The sequence below is a fragment of the Prionailurus bengalensis genome, chromosome B3 (assembly GCF_016509475.1).
Source record: "Prionailurus bengalensis isolate Pbe53 chromosome B3, Fcat_Pben_1.1_paternal_pri, whole genome shotgun sequence".
NCBI lineage: Eukaryota > Metazoa > Chordata > Mammalia > Carnivora > Felidae > Prionailurus > Prionailurus bengalensis.
Window position 1 is genome coordinate 91652406 of NC_057355.1, and position 20280 is coordinate 91672685.

Consider the following 20280-nt stretch of genomic DNA (forward strand, 5'->3'; position numbering starts at 1 on the left):
AAGCTTGGCTTAAAGCAAGAAAATGAGTTGTATCAGGCAGTAGAGAGACCAGATCATATTCCTAGTAGATACAGATTGGAGGACTTTGTGCTGAAAACTATCAAGTATTTCCTGTTTTACCTTTTACCTTTCTTTTTTTTTGTATAAACATACTCTTAGAACAGTAAACCAAATATGGTAAGCCTTGGGTTTCACTAGACACTTTTTTTATGTTAGAATTATTTTCTGAAAACATTCAGAAAATGTTTATGAAAGAAAGAAATTCATGAAAGAAAGGTGAGGAAAAAATACTGTGCTAAATTTCTCTCTGAGTAAATTTCTGTCTGCTGCTATTACACTATGCATTATCTTAAAAATCAGATTCTCTGTGATTTAATTATTACAAACTCTTTTCTGTTGTTATGAAGTAATATTAATACCTTATTAAAGAAAATCTTCTGAGCTCATGAATTTCTTATGTTTGTGATATTAGTGCTCATAAGTAACATGTCCTAACCAGATGATTACATAATTGTGTCAAACACCCCCTAGAATGATCTTTCTGTTCAGAATACACTGAGTGACTCTAATGTTAAAAATTCTTTTACTGCAATGTTACTGTTCCTAAGCTAGGGTCTTAGGGAGTAGTGGTGAAAGGTTGCAGTGACATCTTTGTCTATAAATGTAGAAATAATAATGTTTTTGATAAAGAAATCAATTTAAGCACAATAATCAGTCAGGTGCACTTTAGTTGAAGTAAGACGTGGTATTGCATCTATAATATTTTGAGCTCAAAAGTATGCATTATGCGGTAATGTTGTGTAAAGCTACAACAATGAATTACATCACTTGACAATGTCCTTATGAAATGGGCCTGACCATTTGTGTTCTTGATACAAGGAAGGCTATTTCATAAAACATTTCATAAACCAAAGCTTTCTCCAAGAGGATATATATATATATATATATATATATATATATATATATATATTATGTTTTCTCCTGTATAATATTATCTAGAGGAGCACCTGGGTGGCTCAGTCAGTTAAGTGTTTGACTTCGGCTCAGGTCATGATCTCATGGTTCATGGGTTTGAGTCCTGAGTTGGACTCTGTGCTGACAGCTCAGAGCCTGGAGCCTGCTTCAGATTTTGTGTCTCCCTCTCTCTCTGCCCCTCTTCCGCTTATGCTCTACCTCTCAAATAAATTTTTAAAACTTTAAAAAATTAAAATATATATATATTGAACAAGTTTATGCAGTATTTGGTATATTTATAACAAGATAAATGCCTTACCTCTATGGTTCTAAAGTAGTTGTGTCTGTCTGCTTCCATAATGAAGCCCTGAGGATTCCCACTTTCTATTTATAAAATTCTGAGAATTACTTCGATAGAATCATAGTATTGTTAACTTATTATCAATAATATAAACATCAAGGTCTCCTTTCCTATCTGTTTATTTATAATTTAACTATCTATTAGAAACCACAAGTGTTTTATTAAAACAATTTTTTGATAGGTTATGCCATCAACATTTTGCTAAAAATTTTATATTATGAACTTAAATGTATAAAGTTTTAAAACGTATGCTTTTTTGAAATCTCACATTACTTTGTAATCAATGAATTGACAAGAATTGCGCACCACAGCTTGTCAAAAACAAGTTTTAGTATGGACAATATTAGGCCTCTGAGGTGGTTCTTTTTTCCTTTTAATTTCTCAAATAATCTAAATACTATATTAAATCATTTAATTTCTAATGAAATAGAATGTGTAGAACCACTTCTGCCACTACTATTAGATTAGATTGTGTGTGTGTGTGTGTGTGTGTGTGTGTGTGTGTTGAAGGGGAAAAATGAACCAAAAATAAGTAAGTAGGAAAAAGTTAAAAATGTAGACAAGAATAAATATAAACAAATGTAGAAAAATAATAGAAGTCAGAAGAAAACAGACTACAGAGAAAGTAAAAGGGAATGGAATGTAGGGAACTACTGGATAAGAAAGCAGATGAGAATAAAATGTGTATAAGGAAGCAGGTTTGGAAGGTGATGAACAATGGGGCCAGGTTGACCAAGAGGAACCAGACCCGTGTGTTCAGCTCAAACATAAAGATGTGGAAGAACTGCAGGCATAGGAAATCAAAGTTAAACATGGGAGAGTAATGGGCACCTGGGTAGCTCAGTCAGTTAAGCATCCAACTGTAGCTCGGGTCATGATCTCACGGCTCATGAGTTTGAGTTCCATGTTGGGCTCTGTGCTGACAGCTCAGAGCCTAGAGCCTGCCTCGGATTCTTTGTCTCCCTCTCTCTGCCCCTCCCCTGCTCGTGCACTGTCTCAGTCGCTCAAAAATTAGTAAACATTAAAAAAAATAAAAGAAAATATGGGAGGGTAAGTCTTGGAAGACTCGTATGGGCAATTTAAGAATATAGGATTCTACAGTTGAACAAGAGCAACATTCATAGCCATATTTGGAGGAACAGATTTTAGAAAAGCAGTTAGTTAACTTTTGAAAATTGTCTTCCCAATGCAATCAGCAGTTAACAATAAAGCTAACAAAGGACTTCAGAAACCTGCAGTTGACTACCAAATACCAATACTACCCAAACTTCCAAAATTAAGTTCCAAGTTTCTTTTATATTTTAATGTAACCACTCTCTATAGAGTATTAAATAATCAGCATAAAAACTGAGCTGGATCTGGACACACAGTGAAAGTACTGTTCCTATTACAGAAGCTTTCGTTATAAAGATACAATCTATGCTGCAGCTACATATGTAACATTATTAGCAGAATTTCCATTCTCATTTTCTCTGATTCCTAAAAGGACTGCAACTAGCAGATACTTTATTTTTTTACATATAATAAATGTCTCTAATATCCCCGGGGACATTTTATTTATATCTTTCTTATTAATTAATTATTCATTCTTCCATCCATCATCCCAACATTTTTTAAGCATCAGCTGTCTGCCAAGCATTATGATAAATAGTCCTGGAACAGAAATTAACAGAATTGAGAAGGATTTCTTGTAATTAATTTACATATATTTGGAGAGCTGAGTTAATCAACATGCCCACTAGGAAGAATTAGTTTACTGGGAGTAAGAACTCAAACTAGTTCACATCGAAGTTTGTTTTTGTTGAGTAACTCCCTTTGATTAGTGAAGTATTTTTAAGTCCCTTAGGGATATAGGCTGAGGGTGCTTGGGCATGGGGTGTGAGGAGATTGTAAATGTTCGGCTAAGTTGTGTAGTAAAAAGTGAACAGGCATCTAAGGATGTGACAAATTAAAAATGAAAACAAATGTCATATATGGGAAGAAGAGAAGGCTGGTGTCTGTGTTAACAAGTGAAGATGAAGACCTTTCTTAAGAGCTGGGAACTGAGTGTCATTTGAAAACTATCTTCTGTAGAATGCTGTCTTATAGGATCTTCTATAGTTATATTTGAATCTCCAGCCAGTGATATATTTTTTTTCAACAGTATTATTTACGATGTAGGGTGGAGGAAACAAAGATAACCTGATGCCACCAAATAGATTGGCACTAGACCACTGCACATAGATGGAGTATGAGAAGCCAGCAAAAGGTCAAACTCATGGCCAGGCATAAATGGAAAATAGCAACCAAAAGGGAATTATTAACAAATAATGAAAAGGCACTTAGTTTCACAGAGGGCTTGTGGCAGGCTTTGAACCTGTCTTACAGGAAATTAAGGATATTAAGATTCCCTTGCCATTTAGGCTGCATTAAGCATGTTAGGCTTTCTGTTTCAATCCCAACCTTTACAACTACAGTGAACATTTCATTTTAAAGTCACATGGCAAATACCTAATTATCATTTTTCCTTTAGAAATAATAATTTTATCTTCCAGTTCTTCCAGTTTCCTTCCATACTGTCTCAAGATATATTTAGAAATTGGATCTTATTTGAAAACTAATTAGCACCATGAATATTACACATTACAGAAAATATATCTGACAGTTTTTATGTTAAAATATTTTTGAAAGTTTATCAAAGTAACTATTGCAATGGATGTATAGCATTATAAACATTTAAAAATTTACAGTGATTAACCAGGAAGAACATGGGCCACCTTTTATATTATAAAAGTATTTCCACTCATATTCTAGAAAATATAGTAGGTACAACTTTCCCATTGTTGCATATTCAGAGAGGTAATTTCAAAGATAGGATTCATATTGTGTTTTGTTTTCCCACTTGTACACAAACACTGATAAGGTAAAGCTCATTTTTCAGAATTATTGGTCATATGGGATACATTAATTTTTATTTGTCCTGATACAGCGATTTTTCAAGTAATGATAATTAGGGCAGGATTTTTAGAACAGTTAATATGAATACTCTTGTAATTTTTTTTTCCAGTGATGCTTGTGAGTTATAAAGCAGATGTATATAGATTTAAAAAAGCTGTCAAACAGTATATATTCAAGAGCTGTTCAATGTAATATAGCTGTTCAACAAGTGAGAATTTTATGGCATGGGATTTCTTTATTTTTTAATGTTTAATTTCATTTTTAAGAGAGAAAGAGAGCGCTAACAGGGGAGGGGCAGAGAGAGAGGGAGACAGAATCCAAAGCAGGCTCCAGGCTCTGAGCTGTCAGCACAGAGCCCCACGTGGGGCTCTAACCCATGGAAGGTGAGATCATGACCTGAGCCTAAGTCAGAACCTTAACCGACTATACCACCCAGGCAGGCATGGGATTTTAAATTAGAGAAAATATGGGGCACCTGGGTGGCTCAGTTGGTTAAGCACCTGGCTCTTGATTTCAGTTCAGGTCATGATCTCATGGTAATGAAATCAAGTCCGATGTAGGGCTCTGCACTGAGCTTGGAGCCTGCTTAAGATTCTCTCTCCTTTTCTCTGTCTCTCTCTGTCTCTGTCTCTGTCTCTCTCCCCCTCTACCCCTCTCTGACCCTCTCCTCTGCTCACATGCATACACACTCCCTCTCAACCAAACAAACCAAATATGTATATGTATATATATATATATATATATATATATATATATATACACATATATATATTTATATAATGTATATAAAATATATATATATATAGTCAAATTAGAGAAAATATAGCATCAAAATCAGTTAAAATGAAATAATAAAATAAAATTAAAATTGATTACAATTAAATAATATTCAATGGCAAGAATAGTGAACAAGGTAAGTAGATTTATTCATTGGAGTATACAAGTATAATTAATAATATAATTAAATAGGGGTGCCTGGGTGGCTCAGTCGGTTAAGCATCCAACTTAAGCTCAGGTCATGATCTCACGGTTTATGAGTGAAGTCCCATGTCAGGCTCTGTGCTGATAGCTCAGAACCTGGAGTCTGCTTTGGATTCTGTGTCTCCTTTTCTCTCTGCCCCTCCCCTGCCCAGGCTCTGTCTCTCTCTCCCTCTCTCAAAAATAAACATTAAAAAAATAAAAATAATATAATTAAATATACTTTAGATACAGAAATGCATAGATGAAATACCTTACCTGGTATAAAAGAACGAATTAAGGGTTTATGGGGACAATCATAGTTAGGGGAAGACTTGAAGGAACAGTATAGTGGTAGAAACTAGCCTGACAAATGTTGAGAGTGAGTGGGGTGAAGAGGGCAGAATCAGTCAAGTGTAAAAATGATGTGTAGGAATATTCAGAAATGTAAGGGGAAAGAGAGAAGGGAGGAAGGTCAGTAATGACTGACACATGTAAGACCCCTTTACGTAATTTATAAGCATTAAGTATTTGGAAATTCTTTTAAAGATAATGGGAGTCTTTGACTACCATTAAGTAAGAAACTGATATAATCAGATTAGTCTTTTATTAAAGTCACTCTGTAGTGTAAGGAATGGATTAGAGATCATTCAACCAAACAAAGAGACACTATTGACCTGAACCAGAGTTGAGGCATAGGGATGGAGAAATATAGATGGAGATAAGATAGAATAAGATGAAATCAGTCCACCTTGCTGATTGATTTAATGGGGAAAAGACAGAAAAAAAATCAAGAAATAAAAATAATGTTCATGTCTTGGCTTGAACAGCTAGGAAACTGTCAATACCATTTAATAAGATGAAAAACAAAAGGAAAGGGATAGGTCTGAGGCCAAGACAATGATTTAGTTATTGTTGGACATGCTGAGTTTGAAGCATATTTCAGATTTGGTTGAGATATCCAGCAAGCTTTGGAATGGATGGGCTAGTGACAGGGATTTGTTGATCTCTGCAATGGTACATATACATGGCAATTAAAACCCTGGGAGTAGCCTTTATTGAGCTGCATAGCTAAAATCATAGGTTAATTAAAAATAAAATAATTAAAAATATAAGAACTATACATTGGACTGGTTGCATCTTTTGGGCTTTGGCAAAGTGAGAGCATACAGATATCGCTAATCTTAGTTTCCTTGAGAAAAGTCGATGAAGAAACACCCAGCCATGGAATGACTCTGCTTCTTGAAGTCTGTGTCAGAAACAATGAACACTCACTGAATATTCATGTACACTTCCACATTTCTCAGCCAACTTGCAGTTGGGGCCATATGACTGAGTTCTGGCAGGGACCCCACTATGCAATCCTGGAAACACTTTCCATAATGAGAACAGTCTTTGAAAAAGATTGTGAAGAAATATAGATTAAGAGCTGTACATCAATATTCTGTATTGTAATAAGAATTCTCATATTTATCAGCATTCCCATGCAGTGGCCCCTTGTTGTAAGAAGATGAATTAATGGGGAATGTATATGGTGAGAGGGTAGTACACTTGTTGGTAGACATTTCTTGTACTTCCTTAAGAGTCCTGGAAGATCAATTATGATTACTGATTTTTTTTACATTATCAGAGACTGAAATCCTCTGGTGTATCGGTTTTAGTTTATCAGAAACCATGATATTTCCATGAACATCAAGGTCGTGCACATATACTTCCAGGAAAACATCGGTGTGACATTCAACGGCCTATGTTTAGTTCACACAGAGATCAATATATATTATATTAATGGTTTTCTCCTCCTAAACACTTTTACAAATCATTTTACTGAACATTTTACCAAAAAAAGAATACAGATTATACAAAAGAAAAACAGAAAGATGACTATTTCTTATATGGAATGCTGATCCATTCGTAGTCACCAATATCTTTAGCTCCTGTCCCCATTTTTTTAATGAAGTGGTTTGCTTCAGGGTTAGGAATGTATAGTATCAGAGGAAACAATTGCAGATGTTTTTTTTCTCACCCCTTATTTATTCCTTCCCAGTAAGGGATTGAGATATCTGGTGAAAGATAGAGAGCTTGACAGGCTAAGTTAACCCCATAATACCAAGTTAACCACTGGCTCGGGGTCACTGTATTAAAAAATATAATCTACGTTTGTCCACTGATTTTTCATGATTCTCCTCTACATTATTCTGTTGATTTGTAAAACAGCCCTCACTATTTGTCATGTGACTGACTAGGAAAGTGCTGTTTACTACACCCAACGATCGCCCCAGTACTTCCAATTATCCTTAACTTGTTGTTAGTTCTAAATCATATCCCCTAAAACAGTATTCGGTAAGATAGGTTTCTGGGAGTTTTTGTTACTTAAACAGAAGAATTACAAATGCTATGCCTTAATTCTTTTTCAGTTCCACATATTTGTGGGTAAAGAACCCAAAGGCTATCATATTGAGTAGCTTTTACCAATCTTTAATCATACGTGTCAATCTGTACTAGTTTAGTATTCAAGAGAGAATACTCCTAGTTGCCAGTATTGTATCAGTCATAGTTGATCACCAATCACATAATCTAATAACCTTTTTTATGATAGAATAGCTTTAGATTTACAGAAATGTTGCAAAGATAATACAGAGGATTCTCATATAATTTGCACAGTTTACCTATTTGTTATACAAGAGTGGTATATTTGTCACAAATAAAAAAGTAATATTGATACAATGCTATTTGTAAAAAGTCCATATTTTATTCAGATTTTATAGTTACTGTTGTATGTCTTTTCTGTTCCAACATGCTACCAGGATGCTGCATTACATTTAGTATTCATGTTTCTTTTGGCTCCTCTGCGCTTTGAGTTTCTCAGGCTTTTATTGTTTTTGATGACCTTGATAATTTTGAGAACTAAGCTGGCATTTTATTGAATATTCCTCATTTGGAATTTTTATTTTTATTTTATTTTTTTTTTATTTTATTTTTTTTCTGAAATTTATTGACAAATTGGTTTCCATACAACACCCAGTGCTCATCCCAAAAGGTGCCCTCCTCAATACCCATCACCCACCCTCTCCTCCCTCCCACCCCCCATCAACCCTCAGTTTGTTCTCAGTTTTTAACAGTCTCTTATGCTTTGGCTCTCTCCCATTCTAACCTCTTTTTTTTTTTTTTCCTTCCCCTCCCCCATGGGTTTCTGTTAAATTTCTCAGGATCCACATAAGAGTGAAACCATATGGTATCTGTCTTTCTCTGTATGGCCCATTTCACTTAGCATCACACTCTCCAGTTCCATCCACGTTGCTACAAAAGGCCATATTTCATTTTTTCTCATTGCCACGTAATATTCCATTGTGTATATAAACCACAATTTCTTTATGCATTCATCAGTTGATGGACATTTAGGCTCTTTCCGTAATTTGGCTATTGTTGAGAGTGCTGCTATGAATATTGGGGTACAAGTGGCCCTATGCATCAGTGCTCCTGTATCCCTTGGATAAATTCCTAGCAGTGCTATTGCTGGGTCATAGGGTAGGTCTATTTTTAATTTTCTGAGGAACCTCCACACTGCTTTCCAGAGCGGCTGCACCAATTTGCATTCCCACCAACAGTGCAAGAGGGTTCCCGTTTCTCCACATCCTCTCCAGCATCTATAGTCTCCTGATGTGTTCATTTTGGCCACTCTGACTGGCGTGAGGTGATACCTGAGTGTGGTTTTGATTTGTATTTCCCTGATAAGGAGCGACGCTGAACATCTTTTCATGTGCCTGTTGGCCATCCGGATGTCTTCTTTAGAGAAGTGTCTATTCATGTTTTCTGCCCATTTCTTCACTGGGTTATTTGTTTTTTGGGTGTGGAGTTTGGTGAGCTCTTTATAGATTTTGGATACTAGCCCTTTGTCCGATATGTCATTTGCGAATATCTTTTCCCATTCCGTTGGTTGCCTTTTAGTTTTGTTGGTTGTTTCCTTTGCTGTGCAGAAGCTTTTTATCTTCATAAGGTCCCAGTAATTCACTTTTGCTTTTAATTCCCTTGCCTTTGGGGATGTGTCGAGTAAGAGATTGCTACGGCTGAGGTCAGAGAGGTCTTTTCCTGCTTTCTCCTCTAAGGTTTTGATGGTTTCCTGTCTCACATTGAGGTCCTTTATCCATTTTGAGTTTATTTTTGTGAATGGTGTGAGAAAGTGGTCTAGTTTCAACCTTCTGCATGTTGCTGTCCAGTTCTCCCAGCACCATTTGTTAAAGAGGCTGTCTTTTTTCCATTGGATGTTCTTTCCTGCTTTGTCAAAGATGAGTTGGCCATACGTTTGTGGGTCTAGTTCTGGGGTTTCTATTCTATTCCATTGGTCTATGTGTCTGTTTTGGTGCCAATACCATGCTGTCTTGATGATGACAGCTTTGTAGTAGAGGCTAAAGTCTGGGATTGTGATGCCTCCTGCTTTGGTCTTCTTCTTCAAAATTCCTTTGGCTATTCGGGGCCTTTTGTGGTTCCATATGAATTTTAGGATTGCTTGTTCTAGTTTCGAGACGAATGCTGGTGCAATTTTGATTGGGATTGCATTGAATGTGTAGATAGCTTTGGGTAGTATTGACATTTTGACAATATTTATTTTTCCAATCCATGAGCAGGGAATGTCTTTCCATTTCTTTAAATCTTCTTCAATTTCCTTCATAAGCTTTCTATAGTTTTCAGCATACAGATCCTTTACATCTTTGGTTAGATTTATTCCTAGGTATTTTATGCTTCTTGGTGCAATTGTGAATGGGATCAGTTTCTTTATTTGTCTTTCTGTTGCTTCATTGTTAGTGTATAAGAATGCAACTGATTTCTGTACATTGATTTTGTATCCTGCAACTTTGCTGAATTCATGTATCAGTTCTAGCAGACTTTTGGTGGAGTCTATCGGATTTTCCATGTATAATATCATGTCATCTGCAAAAAGCGAGAGCTTGACTTCATCTTTGCCAATTTTGATGCCTTTGATTTCCTTTTGTTGTCTGATTGCTGATGCTAGAACTTCCAGCACTATGTTAAACAGCAGCAGTGAGAGTGGGCATCCTTGTCGTGTTCCTGATCTCAGGGAAAAAGCTTTCAGTTTTTCCCCGTTGAGGATGATGTTAGCTGTGGGCTTTTCATAAATGGCTTTTATGATCTTTAAGTATGTTCCTTCTATCCCGACTTTCTCAAGGGTTTTTATTAAGAAAGGGTGCTGGATTTTGTCGAAGGCCTTTTCTGCATCGATTGACAGGATCATATGGTTCTTCTCTCTTTTTTTGTTAATGTGATGTATCACGTTGATTGATTTGCGAATGTTGAACCAGCCCTGCATCCCAGGAATGAATCCCACTTGATCATGGTGAATAATTCTTTTTATATGCCATTGAATTCGATTTGCTAGTATATATTGAGAATTTTTGCATCCATATTCATCAGGGATATTGGCCTGTAGTTCTCTTTTTTTACTGGGTCTCTGTCTGGTTTAGGAATCAAAGTAATACTGGCTTCATAGAATGAGTCTGGAAGTTTTCCTTCCCTTTCTATTTCTTGGAATAGCTTGAGAAGGATAGGTATTATCTCTGCTTTAAACGTCTGGTAGAACTCCCCTGGGAAGCCATCTGGTCCTGGACTCTTATTTGTTGGGAGATTTTTGATAACCGATTCAATTTCTTCGCTGGTTATGGGTCTGTTCAAGCTTTCTATTTCCTCCTGATTGAGTTTTGGAAGAGTGTGGGTGTTCAGGAATTTGTCCATTTCTTCCAGGTTGTCCAATTTGTTGGCATATAAGTTTTCATAGTATTCCCTGATAATTGTTTGTATCTCTGAGGGATTGGTTGTAATCATTCCATTTTCATTCATGATTTTATCTATTTGGGTCATCTCCCTTTTCTTTTTGAGAAGCCTGGCTAGAGGTTTGTCAATTGTGTTTATTTTTTCAAAAAAAAAACTCTTGGTTTCGTTGATCTGCTCTACAGTTTTTTTAGTTTCTATATTGTTTATTTCTGCTCTGATCTTTATTATTTCTCTTCTTCTGCTGGGCTTAGGCTGCCTTTGCTGTTCTGCTTCTAGTTCCTTTAGGTGTGCTGTTAGATTTTGTATTTGGGATTTTTCTTGTTTCTTGAGATAGGCCTGGATTGCAACGTATTTTCCTCTCAGGACTGCCTTTGCTGCGTCCCAAAGCGTTTGGATTGTTGTATTTTCAGTTTCGTTTGTTTCCATATATTTTTTAATTTCTTCTCTAATTGCCTGGTTGACCCACTCATTCGTTAGTAGGGTGTTCTTTAACCTCCATGCTTTTGGAGGTTTTCCAGACTTTTTTCTGTGGTTGATTTCAAGCTTCATAGCATTGTGGTCTGAAAGTAAGCATGGTATAATTTCAATTCTTGTAAACTTATGAAGGGCTGTTTTGTGACCCAGTATATGATCTATCTTGGAGAATGTTCCATGTGCACTCGAGAAGAAAGTATATTCTGTTGCTTTGGGATGCAGAGTTCTAAATATATCTGTCAAGTCCATCTCATCCAATGTCTCATTCAGGGCCCTTGTTTCTTTATTGACCGTGTGTCTAGATGATCTATCCATTTCTGTAAGTGGGGTGTTAAAGTCCCCTGCAATGACCACATTCTTATCAATAAGGTTGCTTATGTTTATGAGTAATTGTCTTATATATTTGGGGGCTCCGGTAATCGGTGCATAGACATTTATAATTGTTAGCTCTTCCTGATGGATAGACCCTGTAACTATTATATAATGTCCTTCTTCATCTCTTGTTACAGCCTTTAATTTAAAGTCTAGTTTGTCTGATATAAGTATGGCTACTCCAGCTTTCTTTTGGCTTCCAGTCGCATGATAAATAGTTCTCCATCCCCTCACTCTCAATCTAAAGGTGTCCTCAGGTCTAAAATGAGTCTCTTGTAGACAGCAAATGATGGGTCTTGTTTTTTTATCCATTCTGATACCCTATGTCTTTTGGTTGGCGCATTTAATCCATTTACTTTCAGTGTTATTATAGAAATAATAGGTTTAGAGTCATTGTGATGTCTGTATGTGTTATGCTTATATTGATGTCTCTGGAACTTTGTCTCACAGGGTCCCCCTTAGGATCTCTTGTAGGGCTGGTTTAGTGGTGACAAATTCCTTCAGTTTTTGTTTGTTTGGGAAGACCTTTATCTCTCCTTCTATTCTAAATGACAGACTTGCTGGATAAAGGATTCTTGGCTGCATATTTTTTCTGTCTAGCACCCTGAAAATCTCTTGCCAATTCTTTCTGGCCTGCCAAGTTTCAAAAGAGAGATCAGTCACGAGTCTTATAGGTCTCCCTTTATATGTGAGGGCACGTTTACCCCTTGCTGCTTTCAGAATTTTCTCTTTATCCTTGTATTTTGCCATTTTCACTATGATATGTCGTGCAGAAGATCGATTCAAGTTACGTCTGAAGGGCGTTCTCTGTGCCTCTTGGATTTCAATGCCTTTTTCCTTCCCCAGTTCAGGGAAGTTCTCAGCTATGATTTCTTCAAGTACCCCTTCAGCACCTTTCCCTCTCTCTTCCTCCTCTGGGATACCAATTATGCGTATATTATTTCTTTTTAGTGTATCACTTAATTCTCTAATTTTCCCCTCATACTCCTGGATTTTTTTATCTCTCTTTTTCTCAGCTTCCTCTTTTTCCATAACTTTATCTTCTAGTTCACCTATTCTCTCCTCTGCCTCTTCAAGCCGAGCTGTGGTGGTTTCCATTTTGTTATGCATTTCGTTTAAAGCGTTTTTCAGCTCCTCGTGACTGTTCCTTAGTCCCTTGATCTCTGTAGCAAGAGATTCTCTGCTGTCCTGTATACTGTTTTCAAGCCCAGCGATTAATTTTATGACTATTATTCTAAATTCACTTTCTGTTATATTATTTAAATCCTTTTTGATCAGCTCATTAGCTGTTGTTATTTCCTGGAGATTCTTCTGAGGGGAATTCTTCCGCTTGGTCATTTTGGATAGTCCCTGGCGTGGCGAGGACCTGCAGGGCACTTCCCCTGTGCTGTGGTGTATAACTGGAGTTGGTGGGCGGGGCCGCAGTCAGACCTGATGTCTGCCCCCAGCCCACCGCTGGGGCCACAGTCAGACTGGTGTGTGCCTTCTCTTCCCCTCTCCTAGGGGTGGGATTCACTGTGGGGTGGTGTGGCTTGTCTGGGCTACTTGCACCCTGCCAGGCTTGTGATGCTGGGGATCTGGCGTATTAGCTGGGGTGGGTAGGCAAGGTGCTCGGGGGCAGGAGGGGCAGGCTTAGATCGCTTCTCCTTAGGTGATCCACTTCAGGAGGGGCCCTGTGGCAGCGGGAGGGAGTCAGATCCGCTGCCGGAGGTTTGGCTCCGCCGAAGCGCAGAGTTGGGTGTTTGCGCAGAGCGAGCAAGTTCCCTGGCAGGAACCGGTTCCCTTTGGGATTTCGGCTGGGGGATGGGTGGGGGAGATGGCGCTGGCGAGGGCCTTTGTTCCCCACCAAACTGAGCTCTGTTGTCAGGGGGCTCAGCAGCTCTCACTCTGGTTGTCCTCCAGCCTTCCCGCTTTCGGAGCAGAGCTGTTAACTTATGACCTCCCAGACGCTAAGTCGCGCTTGCTCTCGGAACACAGTCCGCCCGGCCCCTCCGCTTTTGCAAGCCCGACTCGGGGGCTCTGCTTGGCCGGCGAGCCGCCCCTCCGCCCCGGCTCCCTCCCGCCAGTCCGTGGAGCGCGCACCGCCTCGCCGCCCTTCCTACCCTCTTCCGTGGGCCTCTCGTCTGCGTTTGGCTCCGGCGACTCTGTTCTGCTAATCCTCTGGCGGTTTTCTGGGTTATTTAGGCAGGTGTAGATGGAATCTAAGTGATCAGCAGGACGTGCGGTGAGCCCAGCGTCCTCCTAAGCCGCCATCTTGCCTCAACTCCCTCCTCATTTGGAATTTGATGTTTGCCTCGTTATTACATGAGTGCTATTGTTTTGGAGGTGAAGGCTGCGGAGGTTAAGTATCTATCTCCTTACAACATATCAAGGGTACATGCTTTCTGTCAATATGACTCACTACTGTTGATGTTGACCATGATCACATGGTTGCATGAAGTAGTGTTTGCTAGATTTTACACCATAAAATTACTCTCTTCACACCCTCTTTCCACTCTGTGCTCTTTGGAAAGAAGTGCACAGCCCACAATTCCCTGAGGGCAAGGTTTCTACATAAATTATTTAGAATTATTCTGTACCGAAGATTTATCTATTATCTCTAGCTTATGTATGTATTCATATCAGCTTATTTATATCAGTATGGGCTCATGGATATTGATTTCATACTTTTGCTTATAATATGGTACCTCTTTATTATGTTTCTCAAATTGTTCCAGCTTTGGCCACTGGAAACTCTTTTTTTTTTTTTAATATTTATTTTTGAGAGAGAGAGAGCACAAGTAGGGGAGGAGCAGAGAGAGAGGGAGACACAGAATCTAAAGCAGGCTCCAGCCTCTGAGATGTCAGCACGTCAGCCCCTGACGTGGGGCACGAACTCATGAACCTGTGAGACCATGACCTGAGCCCAAGTTACACACTCAACTGGCTGAACCACGCAGGTACCTGTAGCACTGGAAACTCTTGCATCTGGCTTCTGTGTTCCTTTGACAAACCTCCATCCATTATTACATTTTGTTTTGTTTTTCCCAACCCTGATCTTGCTTTGTGACACTGCAAAGCATTCTGTGCTGTGTCTTCCTCATCCTAGGCTGAGAATGAGCCCGTTCTCTAAGGGAAGGTGGTCTCTTTTATTAGTGAATGGTATTGGAAACTAAGATTTGAATTTGCATTATGCAGTGTTTTCAGACTGTTTTCTCACATAGCAATATGGATTTAACGTCAAACCCTGTTTTTGAATGGCTTAATAGTTCATGTATTTTAATCGCAGAGTAGTATTCTGTTGTATGGAGGCACCACAGTTTGTTTATCCATTCACAGGTGAAGGACATATGTTTGCTTCTAGCTATTGGTAATTATGAATAAAGCCCCTATGAGCGTTCCTGCACAGGTTTTTGTGTGGACCTGTTTGTAAATCAGTTGGGCAAGAAACTAAAATTGTGTTTAATTGTTGGATCATAGATAAAATAATGAATTTGAAAGTGTCTACATAATGACTGTCCCATTGCTAACCCCACCAGCAATGAAAGAATCAACCTGTTGCTCTTTATTCTATCAATTGTTATTGTCAGAATGTTTAAAAAAATTAATCATAAAGTATTCTTGCATTCTAAAAGAATTGTTCTAATAGGAATTTAGTGGTATCTTACTGTATTTTAAATTTTCATTTACTTAATAACATGATTTGGAGTCTCTTTACGTGTCTATTTTGCCATCTGAATATCTCTTTTTGTGATATGTATATATATATAATTTTTAAATTGTGTTGTTTATTTTCTAATTATTGAATTTTAGGAGTCCTTATTTAAGATTAAAGTCCTTTTTTAGATATGTTTTCTGTAAATATTTTCTCCCAGCCTGTAAATGGTTTTTATTCATCCTCTTAACAGTGCCTTTTAATATTAATAATAATAAATAATTTTAATAAAATCCAACTAAGTTTTTCCTTTCATAGATCATGTTTTTAATATTGTATCTAAAGTCTCATCACCAACATCATTTATACACAGTATAACACTTAATCCATAAGGATGAAGTTATCCTGACTATTTTGTTTCACACCTTATTAGTTTTTAATTGTGATTTAATTCACATATCATAATACTCACTTTTAAAATATAAATTTCAGTGGGTTTTAGTATATTCACAAAGCTGTACAATCATCACCAATATCTAATTACTGAATATTTTTATCACCCCTAAAATAAATCTTATACCCACTAGCAAGTTACTCCCCATTCATCATTTCTTCCAGCCACTGGCAACCATTAATCTGTCTTCTCTGTGGATTTGTCTCTTCTCAATATTTAAGTGGAATCATTCACTATTTGCCCTTTTGCATCTGGCTTGTTCCAAGATTCATACATGTTATAGTATGTATCAGCGCAGCATTTCTTTCTCTGGCCGAATATTCTATTGTATGATATAGTATACATTATATTAGTTTCCTAAGACTACTATAACTAAGTAGCACAAATTGGATTTAAAACAAAAGTGATGTATTCTCTCACAGTTCTGGAAGCTGGATATTTGAATTCAAGATATCACCAAGGCCACGGTCCCTCTGAGACCCTGGGATGACTGCTTCTTTGCCTCTTGCCCTAGCTTCTGTTTTCTGTAGATCCTCTATTTCCTTTGGCTTACAGGGAAAGCTTATAGTCTTAGCCTCTGTCATCACATGGCCTTCTCCTTATGTGCCTGTTTTTACAGTGTTTTTCTCTTCTTAGAAGGACACCTATTATATTGCATCAGGACCTGATAATGGCCTCATCTTTACTTGGACAAATCTGCAAATACCCTATTTCAAAATAAGGTCACATTCACAGGTAACTTGGGTTGGAATTTCAGCATATCTTTATGGGAACACAATTTAACCTATAACGTGTAGACACCCACATTTTGTTAATCCATTCATTAGTTGATATACATGTGGGTGGCTTAAACACTTTGGCTGCTACAAATAATGCTGCTCTGAACATTCACATCCAAATTTCTGCATGGTCATATGTTTTAATGTGGTATAGATGTAGTATATCTACCTTGAAGTAGAATTTTGGGGTCAACTATGGAAACAGTAGTATGGTAACTATATTATGTTATTTTTTTAATGTTTATTTATTGGGACACCTTGATGTCTCAGTCAGTTAAGCGTCTGACTTCAGTTCAGGTCATGATCTCACAGTTCATGAGTTTGAGCCACGCATTGGGCTGGACTATGTGCTGTCAGCACAGAGCCCGCTTCAGATCCTTGTCTCCCTCTCTTTCTGCCTCTCCCTTGTGCGCATGCTTTTTCTCTCTCAAAAACAAATAAACATAAAATATTTAATGTTTGTTTGTTTATTGATTGAGAGAGAGAGAGAGAGAGAGAGAGAGAGAGAGAGAGAGAGAGAACACACACACAAATGCACAAGCAGGAGAGGAGCAGAAAGAGAGGCAGACAGACAATCCCAAGCAGGCTTCATACTGTCAGTGCAGAGCCTGAGGAGGGGCTCAATCTCACAATTGGTGAGATCATGACCTGAGCCAAAATCAAGAGTCAGATAGATGCTCAACCAACTGAGCCACCAAGATTCCCCAACTGTGTTATTGAGTAATTTCCAAACTGTTTTCCAATGTGGCTATACAATTTTTACATTTCCACCAGTAGTATATAAAGGTTCTGATTTCTGCACATCTTTATGGACACTAATTATTGTCTTTTTGATTATAGCCATCAAGTGGGTGTGAAATGGCATCTAATAGTTTTCATTTGCATTTTTCTAATCGTATGATGTTGAGTATCTTTTCATGTGCTCATTGGCCAGTGTCCTTTGGAGAAATGTCTATTCAAAACACTCCCCCATATTTAAATAGGGTTAAATAGTCTTTTCTCATGTCTTATTTAAACTCAGCAGGGTGAGTGAGTTATTTTGTTGCTGAGTATGTTAAAGAACAGAACAGATCTTACTATAAAGCTTCACTAACACATGTGCATCTTCATGTGTATCTTTGAAATTATTAGTGAAGCTTCCTAGTGAGTCATATCTATAATATGGGAAGAAAGAATTTAGGGTAATACATACGTCTTCTCAAGTCCTTCCTTCCCATATTAGTGATTCAGGGTAACAGATATGGTCTCTGATGAGGTCTTTCATCACTCACATAGAGAAAGGAACATTTAGGTAATGAAACATTTTCATATTATATTCTAAGTGATCACTTATTTTATATTATATTCTCTAAAGATTTAGTCCTATAAACCCATAGATCATAAGCAATCCTGAATGATGTCTCCTACTTAGGTAATTTCTTTGGTGTGGACTTTTCTTTAATTTCATCAGTCTATTTTCTATGAGAGCTAGTTACCAGCATGTTTTCAAGGTGACCAGACTGGGTTACCTGCCTCCTTTCTTTTAAAAGGAGTATCCCTGTCCCCCAGGCCAGAAAATTGGAAAATAGCTAGATCTCAAGTTAGCTATCATAGCTCCTTCCTTCCTAATGAATAACAGTCATTTGGTCACATTTGTTGGATGAATTGACTTAAGCTTTCAATCTTAAAATTGCACACGTGTGTAGGGATGGCTGAAGTATAGGTGGGGGTGGGTCTATTGTTTCTTTTTTCACTTTCACAAGTACGATCACCCTCCCTAATTATGTTTTCTCTTCCCAACTAATATTTTCTAATATAAGCTGATTAAGATCTAAACTAGTGTTTCTTAAAGGGTATTGTCTAGAGCAGCCAAATCAGTGTTGCCTGGACACTTGTTAAAAATGCAAAGTCTCAGGCCCTATTCCAGACCTACTGAATCAGAAGTTCTGTGGTTTTTCCCACTCTGTGTTTTACAAGCCTTCCATATGTTCTAATGCACACTGTTCTGAGAATTACTACTTTAGACTGTGAGGCAAGTGCCGATAGTCTAATCACTTAAATTGATATTACAGTTAGTCCCAGGTCCTAATTTTAAATGATTCCTTGGGCTTTTAGTAATTTTGAGGGTAAAAGGCCTTCAACCATTCTGTCTTTTTAAAAATGTTAACACTTCCCTATTTTCTAAAAAAGCAAATCTTATCTCTTAAAAATCTGCATGTTTATCCTTGATAAATATCAATTTAGGCTTTACCTTGATATTTTGTTAACTGCTTTTTCCTGAGAATATCTTTAAACAGTCTAAAACTCAAAAAGGACACCCTTTATTTCAGTGCATCATAACTAAAATCTACTCCTCAGTCTTTACTTCTCTAAAATAAGGAATATAATGAGAATTCCTATGCCAAGTCTACTCCATTATTCTGCCTAAGTGTAGTCAATATGCCTGTGGTGATTTTATCCCTGTCCTTATCAATTTCCCCATTTTGCTGTGGTTTCCAGGGCTTCTAGGAAAGTGGGAAATGTTTCTTCTCTCTGCACATTATTTTTAATTTGAAATCTGTGTTTTAAACCATCTCCTTAATCTCTCATCTTTCAATGATTGAGCAATTTGAGAGTGTATTATTTGTCTATTTGGTAAAAACTGGTTTTCTTTTTTTCTTAAAACATAAAATTCTAGGGACACATGGGTGGCTCAGTCAGTTGAGTGAATGACTTTGGCTCAGGTCATGATCTTGGGGTTTATGGGTTCATGGCCCACATCAGGTTTGCTGCTGTCAGCGCACAGTCAGCTTTGGATCCCCTTTACTCCTCTCTCTGCCCCTTCCTTCTTGCACTCCCTCAAAAACAAATAAAAATTAAAACATAAAATTCTAAAATATTTAAAACTTTAATGTGCAGAAATTCAATCTCCAGCATAAATTGAATTCAGACCAATACTTAAATATTCTGGAGGAGTTAAGATACACATTTATTAGAGATATTCTACTGTATTTGGCTTATAAAAAAAGAAGAAACATGGGCGCCTGGGTGGCGCAGTTGGTTAAGCGTCCGACTTCAGCCAGGTCACGATCTCGCGGTCCGTGAGTTCGAGCCCCGCGTCGGGCTCTGGGCTGATGGCTCAGAGCCTGGAGCCTGTTTCTGACTCTGTGTCTGCCTCTCTCTCTGCCCCTCCCCCGTTCATGCTCCGTCTCTCTCTGTCCCAAAAATAAATAAACGTTGAAAAAAAAAAAAAGAATGCATTAAAAAAAGAAGAAACATTGCCTATCATAACTAAATAACTGAATATTTATATAGAGAGAGATCTATATAGGGCCAAAGATTACTAGAGAGATTTAAATATTTTTATTAAATATATTACAAATATTTTGATAATGCATCATAAATATTTTTATTAATAGACATATGAATAATTATATATTAATAATATATATGAAGCGATTTATTATAAGGAATTGGCTTATGCACTTATGGAAACTGAGAAGTCCCACAGTCTGCCCTCTGTAAGCTGGAAGTCTAGGGAGCATGGTGGCATAGGTTACAGTCTAGATGTGAAGGTCTGAAGACTAGGGGCACAGGATCTAGCAGAAGCACCTAG